General features: G+C 36.5%; 1 protein-coding gene across 2 annotated transcripts in view; it reads left to right on the top strand.

Annotated features, from left to right (window-relative positions):
- Positions 1-19852, top strand: part of LOC149209881 (uncharacterized) — a 285654-nt gene that overhangs the window by 208487 nt on the left and 57315 nt on the right. Inside the window, exon 7 of one of the 2 annotated variants that reach the window (XR_016252911.1) lies at positions 289-347. The exons of the other annotated variant lie outside the window; for it this stretch is intronic. The gene's annotated coding sequence lies outside the window, so the exon portion shown is untranslated. The remainder of the gene's footprint in view (positions 1-288; positions 348-19852) is intronic. 2 annotated transcript variants of the gene reach the window in all.

The following is a 19852-nucleotide window of genomic DNA, read 5'->3' as shown; positions in this document are numbered from 1 at the left end:
GTATCCCCCTTGTTGTAGACCTGATTTTCGGGGCTTCAACAGGTTTCAAGCTTAGTACCTTCTCCAAAATTTAAAATTTTTTAATTTTTATGTGCTAAATTGTCAGATCTGGTTGTTGGGAGCTGCAAATCATCAGATCTGGGAGCGAAGTCGGACCCACACTCCCTAGATCTGATAGATCTGCCATTTATGTACATAGATTTGTAATTTTTTTTATTTTTCTGACTTAGGGTTTCTGGGGTTTCATTTATTTTTGCATTTTCGGGTTCTAACTATTTATGTTTTCAGGTACATGTTGCAGATCCGAAGCTGAAGGTTGTGCAGAGTCCAGATCTAGGCCCCAACGAGTAAGATCTGGATCTCTGAAGGTCCATTAGCATCATTTTTTTCAGGGAATTAATTTAGTTTTCAGATCTGGAATTTTAGTGAGGGTTTCAGGGTCAAATTTGAAGTAGATGGATTTGATATTTTAATTAAATCTGGAAAATCTTTAAGGGTTTCATTATTAAAGCAGAAGAATTCAACATTTTGAATAAGATTCTCGGGTTTTGGGCTATCATTTTTGCAGATTTATTTGTTGCCTGATTCATGGTTTGTTGTGCAAATTCAAATTAAAAAAAAAAACCCTCTCAGCTATGGCCATAGCTCCTTCCATCTCCCACTATCAACCTGCGTTTCCTCCCCATCATAACGCAACTGCCCATTCGCTGATCAACCTCCAGCCTTTGCTGCCCACCTAATCCTTGCTGCTACTCTCGCTGTGTCTACTGCGCATTGCATCCACTGCCATACCTCTGCACGCAACCCTCAAACCCTCTATCGTAGCCTCCTTCCTCCTCGACTGCTGCCAAACCTGCATCACACCTTCATCCTCTTGTCATCTTCGCTGCTGTCCATTCCCCTTGCGTCCATCCCGTCCTCCCTTCCTCATCGACCCTCAAACGCTGACTACACATTTTTAAACCTTTAGCTGCTCTTTCCTCATCTCCAAACCTATTCGCAGCCTCTCATTTCTGCTTGCGTCCTCCTTCATCCTCTCACTGCCTATGCTCACCTGGACTTGCACGTGTCCCTCACGCAGCTCCTTGCCTGCTACCATACCTGCTCCATACGCAGCCTTCCCCATCGTCCCTCTCCACCTGCGCGCAATCTCCATTAGAGCTGCTCCTCATGCAAACCCTTTCTGCCATCCAGTCTTCAACCCGTAGCCTGCACACAATCCATCCTTCTCAAAGCTCTTACCGCTGCCACACCTGTATACAAAAACACTTCAAAACAATTCAATTTCATTTTTTATTTTGTTTTGTCTTAGAGTTAGGGTTAGTCCTTTTTAAAAAAAAAAAATTGATTTTATTTTTAATTAACCTTATAGCTAGGATTCATTGGGTTTCATAAAATTTCGATTTTTGTTTTTTTTTTTAATTAATTAATTAATTTTTTTAATTTTTAATTTCTTTTAATTTTCTTAATTTTATGATTTTTATTTTTTAAACTCTAAAATCCTAAAAATTTAAAATTCTGAAAAAAGAAAAAAAAAAATTAAATCTAAAAAATATAAAATTTCAAAAGTTAAAAAAAATCTAAAATATTTAAAATCCTAAACATTTAAAAATCATAAAAATTTTAAAACATTGGTGAGTAAGGATTTTAAAATAAAATAAAAAGGGTTTGTGCTTTAACGTTAAGAAAAATTTAAATGTGGCCTATGGCCCATTAAAATTTTTCATTTTTCCGTTGCATTAAAAGATTTTAAATTTTTCAGCTACCATTAAACATTATTGCCTAAGGAATAATTAAAATTAAAATTTAAAGTTCCTGAGTGTTATTAAATGCAATTCTCACGATTCTTCTATAGTCTAGTGCGATAAATCATATTGGGTTTTGGAAAAGATTGATTAATTCTTGGTCATTAACGATAATCATTTTAGATCTAGAATTCTTTGCATGCTGCAATGTTATTGTCACTTTTTCATCACATATTGAAAATCGTTCTGGATAGCTTGTTTTATTGATGGTTAATTTAAATATCAGAGGCACTAGTCTATATTTGTTTCTATCTTGTGGTCGTGTCTTGTTTACGTTCGCGTTTAATCTATCAATCTGTTTTAATCATCTAGATTCATCAAGTTGTCCATCTTTAAAATCTCCTAGAGCCCGTGATCCACAGGCTTTCTCATCCATTTACCTAGGGACTACCCCCCTTGACTTGTCTAGGAGAGAGTCTAAACGGAGTGAGTAAGGATTTAAGAGTGACAACCCTTACTCTGAGCGTTGTCGCGTTGCCTAGACACTTTGTGCGACAACATTTTTTGGCACTATTGCCGGGGATAGAGTTTTTCTGTCCTTGGTTTCTTCGACATTCATCTCATTTCTTTCCTCTCATCCCTTTTGCCTCTCACCAGGATAAATTCCTTGCCCTTGGCTCCTTGCTTTCTGGTTATTCCGTGATAGACTTTTTGTCTGGGTGGCGACTCCACTTCATCTATCTTCTACAAGAGTGTATAGTAGAAGACATCCAAGTAGTTTGGTTAATCCTGCTCCTGATCCTGAAAGGGCTCTCAGAGTATGATTACACAAACTCTCTTCTCGTACCCTTCTTGTTAATTTTGAACAAGAAGCCCTCTCTGATATCCATTTACTTTTTACTAGTCCGATCGAGCATGACATCATGGACATATTCGCCCCTTGTAACTTTGCTAACATTCAAGGTTATCCCATTGATATTCCAAAGCATGGGATGGATAAGTTGCCTATCTTTCAGGGAAATAATGAAATTAGCACTAATTCTCATCTAAAATCTTTTAGTTCATGGCTGGGTAAGTATGCAAGGGCTGCTGATTTTAATCATGAAGATGTAAAAATGACCCTTTTTGTTCTTACCTTGGAGGGCAATGCTTTAGACTGGTTTACGGAAAAGCCTCAAAACTCATTTGATTCTTTGCAATTGATTGTTAATGCCTTTAAGGAAAAGTATGGAGATAAGAGAGAAGGGAGACATCTCGTAAAAGCTATCAGTATCATTAAAAAGAGAGAAAATGAGACCGCAGAAGAATTTAACAAGAGGTTTAATGATATTATTAAGGAATTACCTCAAGATTATAAACCTACTGATAAATCTCTTCGGGACTTTTATATTGATGCCTTTAGCCCTAAGCCTTCTTATGAGTTAAGACGTGCTAAACTTCTTGATTATAGGGATTGTCAAGCTTTAGCAGTAGAGCTTGAAAAGGATAAGGCAGCATCTGGGAAGTCTGAAATCCCAAGTTTTGATAGGGCTTCAACGAAATTGAAAGAACCTAAAGGAAAAGAGATTCAAGAATCTGATAATGACCTTGTTCAAAAATTAATGCAAAAAATTGAAACCATGGAGATTAACCAAGCGAAATTAAACTCTAACCATGCTAAGGAAATAACTTGTTTGCAGAATAGGTTGGTCTAAATGGAAAGAGCTCAAACGTAAAATTTCCAGCCTAGAAATAATAATAATAATCGAAATAATAATTGGCATAAGAAAGGTCAATCTAGTGAGCAGAGACCACCTAATCCGCTTGAACATATTAATTTGGTCCATGACGCTCCACCTTATTGTCGGGCTTGTGATGCTTTTCATGAGGAGGTAACTTGCCCCATAGTTAGAAGAATTTTGGATAATGGAATGCTTGGGGTAGGTAATCAAATAAATTGTGTGGGTAAAGAATTTTCTTTCTATGAAAGATTGGATGGAAGTTAAGGAAAACAGTCGAGATGTTATGACTCTCACATTAGCTTTTAGTATAAATAATTTTGAGAATGAAGATGATATGATGGTTAAATTATATGGTGAAAAGCCTTCTCCAGAGCGAATCATGGAAATTACTAAAGATAAAGGTTTAACCTGTTACCTATTAGAGAAGGGATAAAGATCAAAGCGGGAATCAAATTCCCCCTCGAATTTTTAACCCGGGTTCAAACTCTGGATTAGATGTCGATTTGGGAAGTTGGTTTAATAATGCAAAAATCTGGGTTCCTGTCTCCGAGATTGTGAAAATTCCTTCCCAAAGGGCTAAGTTACTAAAAGCTATTGAAGCTCCTCAAGTGAATGTTTCTCAACAGAAGGCACTAGAGGTTGATTATCAAGATGCTCCTATATATTTGTAAAGTTTAGATTCAGATAACAAAGATCATCAATCTTTCTTTATTACTTTGATGGTTAATGGATATAAATTGAATAATTGCATGCTGGATTCTGGTGTGTTAGCTTGTGTCATGACCAAGAGGGTCATGGAACAACTTAATTTAAGATTTTCTAGGCCTTACTACAATATATGTGCCATGGATTCTAAGAAGATTGAAGTTCACGGTTTGATCAAGGATTTACAGGTTCATTTATCAGTTTACCTTGACATTATGATTGTTATGGACATTGTCGTTGTTGATGTTCCTGATGCTTGGGGTATGCTTTTATCTATAAAATGGGCCTCTGATCTAGGAGGGAGTATTCAAATGAATTGGTCATATGCTATGATTCCGTCTCCTAGAGGGGATGGGTTTGTGAGACTTAATAGAGAGCTTGAGAGAAGATTCCATGTTGAAGATCCTAGGAGACCTCATAATGAAATAATTAAAGAACATTCTGACATTGGAAATTATGCTATCCTATCTAATTCCATAGTTTTTCTCGATGATAAGGTTGATAAAAACATTGGGGGTTTCAAGGATAAAGTTTGGTACATGTATTTTGATGGGTCGTCGTCTAGGCATGGTAAAGGTGCGGGAATAGTATTAAAATCTCCCCTTGGTCATATTTTCAAGTTTGCCTATCGATTGGAATTCGAAGCAACCAACAACGTTGCTGAATATGAAGCTTTGTTGTTGGGTCTTGAGTTGGAAAAGGCTTTAAGAGTTAAGTTGCTTAGCATCAAGGGGGATTCTGACTTAATTATCATGCAAATTAAAAATAAATTTACATGTAAAAGTCAACGGTTAAAGAACTATAGAAATGTTGTATGGGATACTATGGAGTACGTTGATGCCCTTGACTTGGAGGCTATCCCAAGAGAGCAGAATAGTTGAGCAGATGAGCTTGCTATAGCTACTTCTACTTTACTCTCATTTGATGGAGCTATTTAAGCATTAGATAAAAATGGAAGTTATATTTAGACCTTCTGTTCCAGATAACTCAGAGCATTAGCAAGTTTTTGATGACGAGAAACATGTGATTCGTTTTCTTGCTAATTTGGATGAGTTTGAAAATTTTCAGATAGATTCTGAGGATGGATCTGACGATCATGAAGATATCATAAATCCTACTCCTAGGAATGTGGTTGCTTTAGAATAGCACTTTGATCGGCATGATGCCACAAAGATGAAAGAGGAAAATAAAATGGATCCAGGCGAATACATTGAGGTAAACATTGGTACTTCTAAGGATTCAAAGATCATTAAAATTGGTCAGGGTATTAACATTGAAGAAAGAAAAAGTTAACCAATTTATTTCATGAATATTGGGATGTTTTAGCATTTTCTTATGATGAATTAAAAGGTTATAGGGAAGATGTCATGGAGCATACTATCCCTTTGAAAGATGAAAATGCTAAACCCTTTCATCAAAAGCTTAGGCAGATTAATCCTAAGGTAGCCCCTTTGGTTCAAAATGAGCTTTCAAAGATGCTTGCAGTAGGAATTATTGCTCAAACGAGGCATTCAACATGGTGTTCCAACCTGGTGATTGTAAGGAAAAAGAATGGTACAATAAGACTTTGTGTCGATTTTCAAAAGCTTAATCTAGCATGTAAGAAAGATAATTACCCTTTGCCAAACATGGAGACTATGTTGCAAAGAGTAACTGGTTCTGGAATGATGTCATTGCTAGATGGTTTTTTTTGGTATAATCAGGTATGGGTTAAAAAAGAGGATCGTCACAAAACTACATTCACCACACCATGGGGTACTTTCGAATATATTAGAATGCCGTTTGGATTAACCAATGCTGGGGTTACGTTTCAAAGGGCTATGGATTATGCCTTCAAAGGTTTAATTGGGAAATTTATCGAAATCTATCAGGATGATCTTACTATTTTTTCTAAGGATGGTATTAGTCATATAAGTCATCTTAGGCAAGTTTTTGATAGATGTAGAGAGTACGAGATTTCTTTAAATCCGGCTAACTCTGTTTTTGGAGTAGCTGAAGGGAAATTACTTGGTTATATCATTTCTAAAGATGGAATTAAGCTTGATCCTGAAAGAGTTGAGGCAATCCAAAAGATTCCTCTTCCCCATAATCTTAAATCCATTTAGTCTTTTCTTGGAAAAACAAATTTTCTCAGAAGATATTTCCAAATTACGCGGAAGTAGCTAAGCCTATTCAAAGTCTTCTAGAAAAATATGTAAAATTTGTTTGGAAAGAAGACGGCAAAAAGGCTTTTCAGGAAATCAAAGGCGCTATTGCAAAAGCCCCTGTCTTAATTAGTCCTAATTACTCTAAGGATTTCATGATTTTCTCTTTCGCTTCTGAAGATACCATTGCTGGTGTCTTATTGTAGAAAAATAAGGATGGCCGCGAGCAGCCTATTGCTTTCATGAGTAGGGCGCTTCAAAATTCTAAATTAAAATACAATACCATGGAAAAGCAAGCCTATGCCTTAGTCAAATCTCTTAAGCATTTCAAGACTTATGTGCGTTATTCCAAAATCATTGCTTTTGTCCCACATTCTGCGGTTAAAGATATATTAACTCAAACTGATTGCTTAGGGACTCGTGCTAGGTGGGTTACTAGAATACAAGAATATGATTTAGAGATTAGGACCACCAAGTTAGTCAAAGGCCAAGGCTTGGCTCAAATGATGACCGAAGGTAATGAAAAAGCTCTTAGTTTGATTTGTCTTAACGATCTATCTTCGCCTGAGCTGCAAAGATTAGGAGAGCATGAGTGGTACAAGGACATTATTTATTACTTGGTAAATCTTACATGTCCTAACCATTTAATCAATTATAAGAGAATGGCTCTTAGATTAAAAGCCACTAAGTATTGCTTCATGAAGGATGGCCTTGGATGGAGAAATCCTAAGGGCATAGTACTTAGGTGTGTTGATGAAATTGAGTCCAAGGAGTTAGTTTCTGAGTTTCATTCGGGGATTTGTGGTGGTCATTATCCTGCTAGAATTATTTCCCACAAAATCCTAAGAGCTCGTTATTATTGGCCTTCGATTGTTTCTGATGTGCATAAGTTTGTTAGAAGTTGTCAAGCTTGCCAACTGTTCACTGGGAAACAGAAGTTTGCTGCCCTGCCATTACAACTTGTTGTTGTGGAGGGACCTTTTCAACATTGGGGTTTGGACTTCATCGGGAAGTTTCATGAAAATTCTAGCAATGGCCACTCATGGATTTTGACTGCTACCGATTATTTCACTAAATGGGTTGAAGCCATCCTTGCTAAGAATGCCACTGAAAATGTTATTATGGATTTCATTGAAAATAATATCATTACTAGATTTGGTGTCTCTGGTAAGATCACTACTGATAATGCTAAGGCTTTTAGTTCTTTAGAATTTTCATCTTTTTGTTTCAAGTATGGCATTGTCTTATCTCATTCATTAAATTACTATCCTCAGGGTAATGGTCTTGCTGAATCAAGTAATACAAATCTCATAACCATTATCAAAAATATAGTAGGAGATAATAAGTGATCTTGGGATAGCAAAATCAATTATGCGTTATGGGCAGATAGGATCACTAAAAAGAAATCTACTGGTAAAAGTCCCTTTGAATTGGTTTATGGCTTGGATGTAACTTTACCTGTGCACCTGAAATTGCCAGCTTATTAGCTCCTTCAACATTTTTCCACTAATAAAGATGTTCAAAATAGAATTGATCAAATTGTGGAGTTGGATGAAACTCGTAGGGCAGCTTTTGATAATATATGTAAAAATCAATCTAACATTAAGAAAAGCTTTGATAAATCATTTCGATCTAGATATTTTCAGGTTGGAGATATGGTACATTTTTGTGATCATAAGAATGAAAAACCAAGAAAACATAAGAAGTTTGACAGTTTGTGGTTGGGACCATACATTATCCGAGACATTGCTGGGCCAAATTTGTTCCACCTGAGCAGATTGGATGGCGAACCACTTGACTTACCTGTGAATGGCCAAATGCTTAAGTTATTCTTCAAAGATAACATCTGATGCCATGGGGCATCCTCTGTATTATATTTCTAACCCTACACCTTGTCATTTCAGCATTTCATTTCTGTTTTAGGATTAGATTTACTTTTCATGTTGCTAGATAGTTAATAAATGAAGAGCTTATATCTTTCCTGTGCTTAATGTTATATGATGATTTTTGGATGGATGCTACTTATGTTTTGTTGTGTGTTGCGTGGATGCAGATTCTGGATTCTCACATTCCTATAATGCAGCAATGTGTCTCCAAGTAGAGCTAGATGTTGACCATTACATGTCAATGACCCATAACAGTGCACCCCCTTTTTTCGCAAAAAGAGATAGCGCTTGATCAACGTATCCGTGTCGTTCGACTATCATCATCAGCCTGATCATGTTATATTGTAAACCCTTTCTACATGTGTAAATTGTCAATAATCTCAGCAGATCCATATCGTGTATATAATTGCCAAGTTAACCTAATTTTTTAATGACGATCTACATTCCAGAAGGTTTTTTGTCTCACCGATCCATGGTCGACAGAGTTTTCTTTCAGCCTTACCCCAAAGCCAGAATGGATTTTGTCACCAGAATGTTAGGGGAGTCCTAGTGTGCTAGATCAAGTCTATTTAAAAGTGATTTGGGAATAATCCTAACTATTTGGTTAGGTTATTTTATTACAAATTGTTTGATCTACTAGATTATATTTGTGTCGTAGAAATGGGTAGTCTATGAGGGTCTTGTTCAAATGGGTTTTCCCCCTTGAGATGTAAAAATGTAAAAATCATGATGTAAAATGTCTTGAGGGTTAGAAAAACAATTTATCCTTCATAGGTCCTAGGTCCTAGGTAAATTTAAATTTTCCAGAGGTAAAATTCGTGGGTCCTTTAAAAAATTAAATCTTAACTAGTCCAAGGACTAAGGTTAGTTGATTATTTTGCTAAATTTTATGTCTTAGGTCTGAAGCAAACAAAGTTCCTTCTATAAATTAATTACTCCAAAAGTCTTGGAATATCAAATATCCATAAGGATACAAATATTATATATTATTATGTTTAAATAAGAATGAATGATTTACAAATGAGAACGAGAGGCTTGCTTATATACCAAGTAAGTGTCTCTTCATGAAGAGTCATGTCTCAATTAGACATGCCTCTTCAACCTAATTACTACTTAACTAATAATTATTTATGCTTATTATCATTTATATTATTTTACACTATTAATATATATTTTATTCATTACATTGCCTCCTTCCTCAAAGAGCTTTGTCCTTAACGCTTGTCGATGAAAAAAGACTTGATCTCTTTTTCAGCTTCGAACGTCTTTCTCTCTTGGAATAGTCATCCTCATTGATACAAGTTGATATGATCTTCTCAGTGACAAACAAAATTGTTGCACCGAGAAGGGATTAGACCATCCGAGATTAATCTTTTGTATAGTATTTTGATCACTGGAATTTTGTAACGACTTGTTAGCATAAGACTGGATTGATTTACATCATTATTCTCTGAAACATCAATTTTTTGTTTCTGGTCTGAATAGTTCCGATACGTAGCATGGTTGATTCGTCTGTTCTCATGATTCGGATGCCGATATGGAACTTTTTTGGTTTGATTTCTCCTTACTGGGCATGTGCCAATTTTTATATTTTCTTCTGGCAAAGATGTTGTTGAGATGGTTATGGAACATTCACTTGGGATGTTCATTGTCTGAACTGCAACATCTAATTGTGTTGTTTCTTTAATTGACTTGTCTTCTTGAGTTGTCATATTCACTCGATCGGTATTTGTTGTTTTGTCATCAACTTGAATTCCTACATTTGATGCTTTTTTCTCGATAAGTTGTTGTACCTTGTTTTCTAATGACTTCTTGTCCTTCTTAAGTTTCTTAATTTGCAACAATAATTTTTTGCTATGGTTTTTAAATCGAGAAACTTCTTCATTTTTGTCAACATTGATTTTGTCAATTTCTTTTTGCATATTCTGTAATACTTTTTTACCTTCTTGAGACATTACTTTTGAAATATCTGAGATATCTTCTAGTGTTACTGAATTTGGTTTTAGTGTAAAATCTTGGAGCGATATTTTCTTCTTCTTGTAAGAAAATGTTAAAAACTTCTTCTTTGTATTTAGAATAAAGGAACCTAGAGTTCCCATCCAAGGTAACCCCAAAACAATGTCACTATCGTAAAAACGTAAGGTTTGCACGGTGAATTTCGAGGTAAAAGTATAATCTCCAATATTTAGGTGTAAATTGCTTATATCGTATTGTTTGCTAAAAATATTTGTTTTAACTATATTTGATTCAGCGATCACCAATTGGTTAGCACATTTAGGACTAACATAATTACTTCTTTCAGATGGACAGATAGAGATTATGATGTTTCTTCTTGCGAGCGATCTTTTGATTTGAAATAGTGTGCAAACACATGTACTACGGGTTTAAGGAAACCTTTCATCACTAGTCTCCGTTTTTGCCTTGATGTTTTTACGTAAACAATATGTCAACTGGAGCTATTTTTATTATAAAATATCACTTATTTCTTCTATAGATATTTTTCAAATATTCTCCTTTAATGTGGATTGTTAAAACTTGAATACCCTTTTATTAAAAAAATACTCCTTTATATTGTTGCCCTCTATATATTATGTAATTCTTTATATTAAGACCCATTTTCAAAATAACTTTATTATCTTATAATAATAATAGTTTCACTTCGCGGACGGAGTCAATGGAGCGCGCAGGCGATTTTTCTCCAGCCCTAGGGTTTCAAGTTAAGATAGCTGCCGCCGCTTGCTGGTTCGCGCCGCACTGGAGGTGCGGCCATGGTTCTAAGCGAAGGGAGGTTTATGTGGATCTACCCTGTGATGGAGTCGAAGTTTGCTTGGTCTGCAAAACTGTCCCGCCAGACAGTGACGCGTTGTTCTGCAATGGCGGCGTTAGCTCCTGGCACATGCAGTGCCTGAACCCTCCTTCGATGGCTCCCCCTACCGGAGATTGGTTCCGTCCCGACTGTCCTCTCCCATTTCAGGACAACCATTCTCAATCTGTCGCTGTTAACAAGTTTTCCAGCGTGCCTGATACGAATTTGAATCTTAGCAAGGATGAGAAGGCACGGAAGAGGCACGAGCTCCTTGCCAGAGGATACTCTAAGCAGCAAGGAAGTGGCGGCGAGGTCAAAGGCTCCAATCGGGAGGCCACACCGAAAAAGGAGCTGGAGATGTTCGACGAAAGCTTGAACTGCGCTTTTAGCATGCTGCTACCCAAGCGACCCGTTACGATAGGCCAAGATCCTGAAGGTCTGCTCCCCCGGATGGGAAATAGCTACGGAAGCTCAGGAAGCCCTGGCATTGCCTCATTTCAGATCCAGATCAAGCTTATATCTGGCAAAACCCTGCTACAATGGGTGAGAGCGTCGGATCTAGTGCAAGACCTCAAGCAGGCTCTGGAAATCAAGCTGGGGATTCCCTCTGCAGCACATCGACTTCTCCACGAAGGTAAACAACTCGAGGATCTCTACCCCCTGTCTTTTTACAGCATTCAGAGAAATTCCTCCATTGCTCTCACCCTTCGTCTAAGAGGGGGCGCTGCAGGACAGTCATCCTCAGCTAAGGCGTTTTCTTACAAGGATGCTGTCCATGCTAAGATGCCTAAGAGAACAGCTCCACCTGCTCAAGCTCCCAAGCCTTTCCTGGTGGATAAACTGGAGGAAACCCCCTCCATAGAAATAAAGCATCCATCGCTGGATGAGCAAACCCAGCATTTTGCGGAACATGGCATTATCTGCAGGTTTAATGGGCTATGGCCACGCACAACAGACCTCTACCAATGGATCCAATCTAACTGGACCAACAACTGCAAGGTTCTGCTATGCTCAAAGGGATTTTTCATCGTAGTGTTTGCCTTCGATGAGGACTATCAAAAAGCCTTAACTGGTGGCCCATGGTTCTGGGGTGCAGCTGGCTTATTCCTCACTCCTTGGTTCCCAGAGTTCGATCCCTCTACAACAGTTATCACCAAACTTCCCATCTGGGTCAGACTTCCAAACCTCCCAGCGAATCTATGGCATTTTGTGGTATTCCAAGGGATTGGCAACTCTCTAGGCCGCCTTTTAGACACAGACGTCTCTAGAGGGGAAAAGGGCTTATACACTTTTGCCAGGATCTGTGCAGAAATAGACATAAGCAAAGGTCTCCCGGACCAGATCAATCTCAAAATTGGAGATTTCCATTGGACTCAGACTTTGGATTACGAGAACACAGCCTTCCGCTGCCGCAACTGCCATCTTACAGGCCACCTTCAGAGCTCTTGTCCCACGATGCCAGCTCAAAAGAAGAAAGCCAATACTAAGCAGAAATCCAAAAGCTGGAAGCCTCATGATCCTCCTCCCATGGACGATTTTGACTTCAGCTCCGATGAAGAGGAAGAGAACAAGGAAGGTGAGGCAGCAGCGTCGGAACCGGATCCGTCCTCGGCAGGTCCTGTGGTTTCGTCCGTCATACCAGCCTCTCAGAAAAGGAACCATGAATCCTCCTCCTCGGACTCAGACAAGGAGACCTCTCCGTCGGCTCATCTCAGTTTGCAAATCACGCCAGCTCAGCAAAATCCTCCTGAGTGGGTCAAAGTTGGCAAAAAGAAAGGGAAAAAATGCAGAATAGTGGATTCCGCACATGTTGGGTAGAATCCTCTGTTCTGATCCTGCTCCTCTGTTCCTCTTGTTTCTTCTTGTTCAGCATTGTTCTCTACTCTTTCTCTCTTAGGAGCCGAGGTGGACAACCAATCCTTTCCGGCTGCCTTTGTTCTTGCTTCTCTTGTTTGTAACCTCGCATTGTACCATACGTTTTCTTAATAGAATTAGTTTTTACTGAGAAAAAAAAAATAATAGTTTCACTTCTTTCTTTTAAATAATAAATTGGTCCCTTTTTTTTATATACTTAATTACTCCCTTGATAACTTTTAATGTCACTCCACTTAATATAAAAGTCACACTTAATATAAACTTTTATGATGTCACCACACTTAATAAATATAAAGGTCACGTCTTTTCATATGACACGATCACGATGTTCACAATACTTTTTAAGTAAAAAGTATTAGTTATCTTTCACGTAAGAGCTTTTGTATCCCTGTTTTTTTCTTTAACTTTTAAAATACCATGGGCTTTAAAACCTCTTGTAAAAAGTAATATTTACCTTTCACGCAAGAGCTTTTGTATTCCTACTTTTTTCTTTAACTTTTAAAATACCATGGGCTATTACCATGGGTTGTTTTTAAAACCTCTTGTAAAAAGTAATATTTACCTTTCATGTAAGCTCGCTTCTATATCCCTGTTTTTTCTTTAATTTTTAAAATACCATGGAGTATTACCATGGGTTGTTTTTAAAACCACGAGCTCCTCCACGTAAAAAGTTTTAAATATACTTGGTATGAGATTTTGTATCTGTTTTGTTTTTTCTTTTACTTTTTTTTTTCTTTTTTTTTTTTTAATTTATTTACTTATATTTTTTTTTTTGGGTAATTTTTTGTTGTTGTTGTTGTTATGGCCAAAGGCCTAGAAAAACGGAGAAAAGGAGAAACTCTCAACTATTTAGTGAAACACTTGAACTGCAACAACAATAAATTTGACGAAAAGTCGATAGCCAAAGACTTGAATCGGAGAACGAGCTCTGTGCACCGGTTAAGCAACCTAGAGGACCGAACTCCTCTGATACCACATGAAGCGAACAAAGTTCCTTCTATAAATTAATTACTCCAAAAGTCTTGGAATATCAAATATCCATGAGGATACAAATATTATATTATTATGTCTGGATAAGAATGAATGATTTACAAATGAGAACGAGAGGCTTGCTTATATACCAAGTGTCTCTTCATGAAGAGTCATGTGTCAATTAGACATGCCTCTTCAACCTAATTACTACTTAACTAATAATTATTTATGCTTATTATCATTTATATTATTTTACACTATTAATATATATTTTATTCGTTACAAGGTCCTTGGGGTTAAGTCAAAGTCAAAGTTTTAAGGAAATAAATGCAAAATTTTAATTTTTGAATATATTAAAATGCATTTAATTGAAAAATTCGAAATTTCCTGAATATTTAAAATTTCGATGAATGAGATTCAAAGAAATTTTGATCCTCATCAACGGTCGAGATCACTCTGACAAGGATCGCTCGAACTAGCTGTTGGGAAATTTATCTTTAAATAGGGGGTCATTTGTCAGTTGAGATCATCCGATCTTTTGATCGTGTACTAAGCGAAAAGCTCTCTCTTGTAATCTTTTTTATGAGCAATAAAGAAATACTTTGGGGTTAACTTCTGCTGGTGTTACTCTTTATGGAAATACTGTAAGATGTATTATTTTCATGCATATATTTCTTTTTGGCCATCAATATAGCTTTCTGAAGAGCGATTTGAGTACAAGTATTTTGCTCAGTCTCTGGGGTTTGAATGGTAATTTAAGTTTTGAATATAATAGCAGGTATCTCTATTAAATCTGAATTTTATTATCGTTTTCTCGCTCTATGTTGACGACTGAATCGAGTTTTGTAGGAAAATCCTTGATTATTAGATCATCGAGCGTTCAGGGAAGTTCTTGGCTGAACCAACCAACTCTCAATCCGCGTTTTCTGAAAAGTCCAGCTTGATTTTAATCCTGAGCTTATCATAAGATATTTTTATGGGTGATGCATGAAGGGTTTCAAGCTTAGTACCTCCTCCAAAACTATTTTTTTTTTTAATTTTTATGTGCTAAATTGTCAGATTTGGCTGTTGGGAGCTGCAGATCATCAGATCTGGGAGCGGAGTCGGATTCACACTTCCTAGATCTGATAGATCTGCCATTTATGTACATAGATTTGTAATTTTTTTTATTTTTCTGACTTAGGGTTTCTGGGGTTTCATTTATTTTTGCATATTCGGGTTCTGGCTGTTTATGTTTTCAGGTACAGGTTGCAGATCTGAAGCTGAAGGTTGTGCAGAGTCCAGATCTAGGCCTCAGAGGGTAAGATCTGGATCTCTGGAGGTCCATCAGCATCATTTTTTCAGGGAATTAATTTAGTTTTCAGATCTGGAATTTCAGTGAGGGTTTCAGGGTCAAATATGAAGCAGATGGATTTGATATTTTAATTAAATCTGGAAAATTTTTAAGGGTTTCATTATTAAAGCAGAAGAATTCAACATTTTAAGTGAGATTCCCGGGTTTTGGGCTATCATTTTTGCAGATTTATTTGCTGCCTGTTTCAGGGTTTGTTGTGCAAATTTGAATTTAAAAAAAAAAATCCCTCTCAGCCATGGCCATAGCTCCTTCCATTTCCCGTTGTCAACCTACGTTTCCTCCCTATCATCTCATAGCGGCCCATTCGCTGATTAACCCGCAGCCTGCGCTGCCCACCTAATCCTCGCTGCTCCTCTCGTTGTGTCTATTGCGCCTTGCATTCGCTGCCATACCTCTGCACGCAACCCTCAAACCCTCCATCGCAGCCTCCTTCCCCCTCAACTGTTGCCAAACCTGCATCGCACCTTCATCCCCTTGTCATCTTCGCTGCTGGCCATTCCCCTTGTGTCCATCCCGTCCTCCCTTCCTCATCGACCCTCAAACGCTGACCACACATTTTTAAACCTTCAACTGCTCTTTCCTCATCTCCAAACCTATCCGCAGCCTCTCATTTCTGCCTGCGTCCTCCTTCATCCAATCGCTGCCTACGCTGCCCTGGACCTGCACATGTCCCTCACGCAGCTCCTTGTCTGCTGCCATACCTGCTCCATACACAACCTTCCCCATCGTGCCTCTCCATCTGCGCCTCCATTAGAGTTGCTCCTCGTGCGTATTCACCTGCAAACCCTTTCCGTCGTCTAGTCTTTAGCCCGTAGCTTGCACGCAGTCCATCCTTCTTGAAGCTCTTTCCGTCACCGCACCTGTATACAAAAATACTTCAAAACAATTTGATTTCATTTTTTATTTTGTTTTGTCTTTAGTGTTAGGGTTAGTCATTTTATTTAAAAAAAAATCCGATTTTATTTTTAATTAACCTTATAGCTAGGATTCATTAGGTTTCATAAAATTTAGATTTTTGTTTTCATTTGGTTTTTTTATTTTTTATTTTCTTTATTTTATGATTTTTATATTTTAAATTTTTAAATCCTAAAAATTTAAAATTCTGAAAAAGATAAAAAAATAAAAAATAAAAAAAGTAAAATTTAAATCTAAAAATTATAAAATTTCAAAAGTCTAAAAAAATCTAAAATATTTAAAATCCTAAACATTTAAAAACCATAAAAAATTTTAAAATTTTGGTGACTAAGGATTTTAAAATAAAATAAAAAGGGTTTGTGCTTTAACGCTAAGAAAAATTTAAATGTGGCCTATGGCCCATTAATTTTTTTATTTTAGGCCCTTTTCATTTTTCCGTCGCGTTAAAAGATTTTAAATTTTTCAGTTACCATTAAACATTATTGCCTAAGGAATAATTAAAATTTAAATTTAAAGTTCCCTAGTGTTATTAAATGCAATTCTCACGATTCTTCTATAGTCTAGTGTCATAAATCATATTGGCTTTTGGAAAATATTGATTAATTCTTGGTCATTAACGATAATCATTTTAGATCTGGAATTCTTTGCATGCCGCAGTGTTATTGTCAGTTTTTCATCACATATTGAAAATCGTTCTGGATAGCTTGTTTTATTGATGGTTAATTTAAATATCAAAGGCACTGGTCTATATTTTTTTCTATCTTGTGGTCGTGTCTTGTTTTTATTGGCGGTTAATCTATCAATCTGTTTTAATAATCTCGATTCATCAAGTTGTCCATGTTTAAAAGCTCCTAGAGCCCGTGATCCACATGCTTTCTCATCCATTTACCGAAGGACTACCGCCCTTGACTTGTCTAGGAGAGAGTTTAAAAGGAGTGAGTAAGGATTTAAGAGTGACAGCCCTTACTCTGAGCGTTGTTGCGTTGCCTAGACACTTTGTGCGACAACAACACCCTTGAGACTCCATCAATAAGTGTCATCTAAGTGTAAATATCTAGAAGTTGTTCTTTTGTTGCTTCATTAGGGTTAATGAGGCCACTTCTAGGTCTCCGTAAAGAGCAAATTCCCATATCAAAATCATTTTTTACTCCAGTTCTCCCAATTGTTAGGCATTGGTCTTAATCCTTGGTGATCAACCCTAAATTGATAAATCACCTTCCTTTCACCTCCTTCCTACCTTCTTTTCCTCATCCCTTTAAGGATAAGGAGAACTCTCTAGGGCTTGGTGCAAAATCCATTAGAGGAGTGCGATTTGAATTTCGCTTTGATATATCTCTTCCCTAGTGTCCAATCTGTTGGAAAATTAGGAGACTTAGTGTTTATACAATTTTTTCTTAAGTTGATAATTACTTGTGATATGTGTTGGCCTTTTATTACTTTATTTGTTGGATAAAGTTGTCATTGATGTCAATAAGATGGCATCCTAGGTAGCTTTCCCTAGATAAAATCCTTTGTGCAAAGCTTAGGAAGAAAACCCTAATGTGCATCCTAGGTGCATGAAACCTTAATATGCAAGAAACCCAAGATCTATGTAAAGATACCCTTGTCCTAGATTGTTGAAGCATGGCCTAATGCCCTAACATAATGAAACCCTAATTTGTATTGAAGTAAAACATTGCACAAAACCCTATCCCTAAGTGCAAACCCTAAGATGATCTAAGCACATGTATACATGAATGAGTTGTTGGAAAACCCTAAGTATGCTTGACCTAACATCGAAGAAACCCTAATGAATGAAGATCACATAGAAGCCCTTGTAAATCCTAACCCTTGTTGGAGCATACCCTAGCCTATTCATATGATGAAACCCTAGAGATGCCTATGATACCCTAAGCATGGAGATTGAAGTATATGATAAACCCTAGGTGCCGAATATGAAGCCCTGCAATACCCTAGGTGCTGTATATAAAGTCCTACATGTATTTAAATGCATATATTGATGGTAATAAGTCCTAAATATATATAAATGAAAGCCATTACAAGCATAAAACGTCGATATTACTGTCCATAAGAAACATTTATGAGAAAATTGTTGCATTAGTTTATAAAGGGATTCATCCTCTCTCCAACAAATATTTCCTCATCCCCTAACCCTTTATCATTGTGGAAAAATTAATTTTTTTAAAGTCAAAATCCACTATATTTCAAGTGTACCTAAGCCTACACATTTCAGCCTCTTCACTCAATAGTTGTGTCTCTTCATTGGTCGAAACATTTTTAAATACAAGGTGAATACACCTCATTTTGGTAAGCAATTTAGATTTGAGATAAATAGTGCAGAAGGAAACCTCTTTTAATTGAATTCTAGAGCAACATTTTTTGAGTTCTTTGTGAGATTTTGGAGTAATAATTTTTTGTGATACGTCTGTTTTGGACAAAACTTCGGACTGTACAATTTGGCCTTTTGGAAGAGCTCATATTTCGGCCTTTTGGAGTAGAGATAGTCTTTGAAATTTTGGCCTATTCCAGGCCTGAAATTTCGGCCCTTTGGTCACTGTAATTTCAACCTAAGAGGTATGCATTTTTGGCCCTACCACAAACCTGTAATTAGTCTAAAATTCGACCTTTTACAAACCTAAATCTCAACCTTTTACAATCCTCTACAACTCGGTCTTGATCAGAAAGGAATTACAATTTTGGAACTTGTGGAACATTTGATTTTCAGACACATTGCACTCATTTTGTCAAAATTCTGAGGAAGTAGATGTACCATATTTTTCTTCAAAGAATCAAGATCATTAGGCGTCAACGCTATGTTATTTTAAACCCATTCTGCAAATTTTTAATGTTAATGATGCGAGTTAGACCATGAATGTATGTAACAACTTAGGTAAGCCTATTATTTTGGCGATAATTTCATCCAAGGAGTTTTTTATTTTGGTGATAATTTCATCAAAGGAGGTTTTTTGTCTCACTGACTCATCTGTGTTTCTAAACATGGATGGTTGACAAAGTTTTTCCCTCTAACCTCACCCCAAAGTCAGGATGGAATTTGTCGTCAAAGTCTTAGGTGAGTCCTAGTGTTTTAGTCGAGTCTTATGTAAAAGTGATTTGAGAATAATTTAAGCTAATTGACTCAATTATTTTATTACAAATTACTTGGTCTACTAGATCATATTGTGTGACAGAATTGGGTATATAATTTGAGGGTCTAAGCCAAATGGGTATTCTCCATTTGAGGGTTGAATTGTAAAAAGCTTGTGTAATTTTTTTTTTTGTGCATGGTCCCTCATACTTATACACCATGGCTAGAATATTAGAGGGTGGAAAATATAATTAATCCCTTCAAGTGTCAATTAATTAAATTTTCTGGCAAAATTAAATTAATATCGTATGCCATAAATTTAATTAATTAGAGTTAAAATTAAAAGTCTAGAGAAATTTAATTTTTCAAGTGTAAAAATTCATTGGTATCGAAAGAATTAATTTTTGGAGGTCCTCCACGAAGGGAATATTGGATATTTCGAGAAAAAATGGACCCTTGGACCGTGGTGGTTAAGTCAAAGTCAATTTTTTTAGGAAATTAGCTTATTAATAAAAATGGAATTAAATGGAAAATTCGAAAATTCCTCAAAAAATAAAAATTCAACAACGAAGATTAAAAGATCTTCAAGGATTTATCAACGACCAAGATTATTTTGATGGGGATCAAGTTAACTAGCTGTTATT

Source organism: Pinus tabuliformis, chromosome 1_2 (genome assembly GCF_031772625.1).
Source record: "Pinus tabuliformis cultivar Carrire ecotype Pingquan chromosome 1_2, CPIR1, whole genome shotgun sequence".
NCBI lineage: Eukaryota > Viridiplantae > Streptophyta > Pinopsida > Pinales > Pinaceae > Pinus > Pinus tabuliformis.
The sequence above is the reverse complement of the archived record's forward strand: the minus strand, read 5'-3'. Positions and strand labels throughout refer to the sequence as shown.